Here is a 4,381-nt window from a genome sequence, read left to right as displayed (position 1 = left end):
AGTTAAGGCAAATGAATCTACATAGATAGAGTGAACATGACTGGTAGAATTAAGAGGCTTCTGTCAGGACAGGATGAAAAACCATTTTGTTCCCCAAGTTTGTGGGGTTAGGAGTAGGGGGGAGGTGGTGAGGATATGGTAACTTTGAATAACCACGCTCATGAGCCAAAGTGAGCACAGGTGACACAATAGGGGAAAACAAGACAGGCATGTGGAGAGTACTGGCCCCTGAGAGGATGCTGAAGTGCTCCCTCCCTGGGTATCTTTGGAAGAATCCTGGGTATACTGGGAGCCTTGAAGCATCTGTATGGTTCCCACCAAAACAAGCCCAGCTCAAGCATCCACTCCAAAGTATAATCTGAGTTGTTCCAAAAAGATGAAAGTGAGGGTGGTGTGGGGGAATAAATGGATTCCAGCAGGTAAAAAGCCCTCATAAAAGGCCAGTCGTCCAAGTTTCGCTGTCTCTAAAGTACAGTGAATGAATGACACCCTGATAATCCCCCTTGGAGTTCATCAGACAAGTCTTAAGTATGCCTATGGGTTGGCACAGAAAAGTGGCACACTTGCCAGCAATGAAACTGGACAGGAAGTGGACAAAGATGTTGTCTGAGATAATTTCTGTGCTGAAGACCAACTGTTTGACTTGGTCCTAGCAAGATAGCTACTCCACAGTGACAAGAGCCCCTCAGGATGATGCCATTGTAGCTCCAGAAAACAATTTCTTTACACCTTCTTCACAGGCTACGTGTATGATGCCATCCAATGCATGGGAGTAGCTCCACCTTTGGTGCACAGGTAATTTCATGTCATTCTGCATCCTGACATTCACCATATCTGTGGGGGTCCCCATAAAGCACCAGTAAAACCTCCAAGAAATCCCAATATCTTGTAATATAAAGGGATGGGCCCCTGATTCCCTGCAGTCAGTTGGTGTTGGAATGACTCATAGATGGCAAATCGGGTAAGGGAATAGGTCATCTGCTGGCAGATGGAGGCACTGATGCCATTGTACAGGGATAGGATGCCATCTGTTCACACCACCTTCAATGCCATGCCATTTGTCTTCATCTATATCTTCTGCTGTGTCTATAGATTGACCTTGATCAGGTTCAGTGGGTGAGTGCAGCATGTGATCCCAGAGGAGGCCAGCTCCCCAAAGTACTAGTGGGATACATGTCTTTTGAACATGGCTGCACCCAGAGCTGTACTGGGCTGAACGGCACTGCTTGAGCCAGAGCCAGGATGAGCCAGCAGAGCAGAGCGCACAGCACACTGGACCAGGTGCAATGAGAGAGGCCTAGGCATCATTTCTTCTTTGAAATATCTGAAAAATTAGTTCCTGTGTATCTTTAGAATTATCTCACTCCTAGCTCGGATTTATTTTAAGTTACTGTATTGATTCCTTAAATGTCAATCATATACCAAAATATTTAAATTTAAATACAACTGTTCCATTATAATAGGTATTGAGCATAGTTTGCTATGGAAATATTGGGATATTTCTTCCATTCTACAATGAAATGACTGCACTTCCTAAGACATTCTTCCCCTAGGAAGGTCATGACCTTCAATCATGACCACCAGAGTAGATGTCCTCTGAGTTTTAACTAATGACTTTATTGAGCCTATACATCTTGGCCTATAAAACAGGGATAATGAACTTATTGCCTGTACATAGCTCAAATGTAGTTTCCCACCTGGATATATAACTTTATATTCAATAAGCCACTTTCCATTCTACTCCCATCCTCATGAAACTCACAGGCAGTCCTCTTCCTACCTCTCCACTCCTCAAACATCACTCAAATATCAGCTGCTAAGGTACTAACTCTATGGTTCTTTGACTTTGTGTCAAAATGATTGGCACGCATTAACATGAGCCTGGATATGCTTAACCCAAACTCCAGCTGGGTCTTTTCATCTTTGTCCTTGTAATTTTCCTGTTGTGATTATGTGTCAGTAACTCTATTCATTTTCTATTCTCCACTGATTCTGCTTTCCTGTGGTTTTCTTCTACCTATCTTCTTCCTATTAGTCTCTGGCAAATTTAATGCCTTAGACCCACGGATAAAAAAAAATCACTTTTGCTCCTCCTTGTCTTGTTTCCCTTCATCCTTAAAATAATATCCTTACAATACATTCTCAAAATAGACATAACAATGTTATTTATTACAAAAGTTATTGAGGAATCCTTTGTTCACATTGTGGGAAACTGAACAAGCTTTAACTTAGGTTCAACTGACTCTTGCCCTTAACCAGCTAAATTTTCTGATTCTTGTTTAACACTGAAGAGTGTTTCTGTCACATGAAATTATGTTTTTTGTTGACTTTTGGGGCATGAGGAAACCAGTTCTTCCAAATTCTTTATTGAGCTTTCTGAGGAAGACCTGTGGCTTTCTTGGAAGCCCATGAAGTTGAATGAGTACATTAGAAAGTTTCAGTAAGTCACTTGATAATGACTGGATAATAGTTTATTTAGAGACATATTTGTGTAGAGACCCTGGGAGTCATGAAGTCCTGACTTCAGGTCTTCTTGTGGTTATATGCTAGTTATATAACCATACCCCAGAAAACTCTCTTAGACTAGAAGTTGCATAAGAATTGCTGATTTGATTCAGCAGAGGGAGTTTGCCCATCACCAGTTCCCCACATTGATGAGATCACAGATCTGAAGGCCCTTTTCTATCGTTCCTCAAAGATGGTAAGAACATTTTAGTGGACTATGAAGATAGTAAACTGCAGAGATCTAAAGATGAGTTGGATGGGCTTTAATAACTATATAGAGGGAGGGCTCAACTTTAATGTCCCAGAACTAAGTACTTGACTGCCTCTTTCAAAAAATGTATTAATTAAATTCAAGGTATCTCCCATGCATGTTCAAATCAAGTAAGTGTAGTGCCAGTGCAATATTCACAGTACCCATAATCACGATAAAGACCATGACTATAAATATCATATGATGTTCAATAGCAAAGTATAGCAAGCTTTCCATATAGAGGACAGAAACTAGGGATTGTAATAGTAATGAAATTTGAAGATTCCTTTGTATTGCTAAGCTGACAGGTGCTTAGCACCTAGTTTCAAACTAAGTCTCTCTTATAGAAACAGAAGGTATGAACCCCTGTTGCGGATGTAACAGGAAGGGGCTGAACAGGGAGGAGCAATACTTTATATAAGGAAAAACCCCAGCTGGGAAAGGCAGAACTTCTTGGGATGAGCCCCTGAAGGCTGTACTGCTGCTGCTGAACTGGAACTTCCCTGGAGAAAGTGATTTTGGGGTGAGGCCCAGATGACAGCACAGGAGCAGCATGTGGCAATGCCCAGATGATGTGTGTGGAGACCCAGACTACATGGCACATGGGGGACTGGTCAACATGGTGGCAAGTTACTTGATCAACTGCAAAGGCCATTCCCAGGCCTCTCACTACAGGGCTGGGATCTGACAAAGTTGGGTAAGAGACAAATTTAGGGCCTCCAGCAGTGGCAGCAGCTACTCCTGGGACTATCAGCCCACAGTCTGGAAATTTAAAAAGCCCCTATCTAACTTCCAGGGATCAGGATGGCAGAGTAGACCTGGCTGCTACAACCTCTCCCCTTCCTCCCCCCCCCCAAACACAGGAATCATTGCTCCAGAGCAAAATTTTAAACAGTAAAGGCTTGGGAACCCTAGAGGAAGGGTGTCTTTAAGGCCCTGCCTCAAAATGGGTAAAAAAAAAGATTGAAAAGATTGCAAAGACAAAGACTCTAGAATTCTATTATTGTGAGCAAGAGGAACCAAATTCAGAAGGAGTCAGTATTGACTCTACACCCACAGCTGAAGCCTCAACAGGGAATATGAACTGGTCTCAATCACAGAAAGCATTCTTAGATGAGCTCAAAAAGAACTTTGAAAACCAAATTAGAGAGGTAGAAGATAAAATGAATTATTCTTTTAAAATCAAAATTGAGAAATTAGAAAAACATTACAATGAAGAAAACAGCTCCTTAAAAAGAAAGATGTATGAACTAAAAATGAAATCTGAACATATGGAAAAGGAGCTTCAAAAACTAAGGAAAATAATTTGCTAAAAATTAGAATCAACCAAATTGAAGCTAATGACTGTATGAGGCACCAAGAATCAATCAAACAAAACATAAAGAATGAAAAATTAGAAAAAGAGGTAAAATATGTCAATGGAAAAATAACTGACCTGGAAAACAGATCCAGGAGAGATAATCTGAGAATTATTGGTCTACCAGAAAATCATGATGAAAAAATGAGCCTGGACAACATCTTCCAAGAGCTCATCAAGGAAAACTGCCCTGAGATCCTAGAGCCAGAGGGTAAAATAGAAATTGAGAGAATCTACCAAACACCTCCGGAAAGAGATCCAAAATTGAA

The 4,381-nt window shown here is 41.1% G+C and overlaps 1 pseudogene; it reads right to left on the bottom strand.

The window, feature by feature from the left end:
• Nucleotides 1-333: 333 nt before the first annotated feature.
• On the bottom strand, nucleotides 334-1,188 carry LOC138151855 (mitochondrial dicarboxylate carrier pseudogene; annotated as a pseudogene).
• Nucleotides 1,189-4,381: the final 3,193 nt, after the last annotated feature.

This window comes from Petaurus breviceps, unplaced genomic scaffold (assembly GCF_028583685.1).
Source record: "Petaurus breviceps papuanus isolate PSGF00001 unplaced genomic scaffold, PetGlider_PUasm1.0 90919, whole genome shotgun sequence".
Taxonomy (NCBI): Eukaryota; Metazoa; Chordata; class Mammalia; order Diprotodontia; family Petauridae; genus Petaurus; species Petaurus breviceps.
The sequence above is the reverse complement of the archived record's forward strand: the minus strand, read 5'-3'. Positions and strand labels throughout refer to the sequence as shown.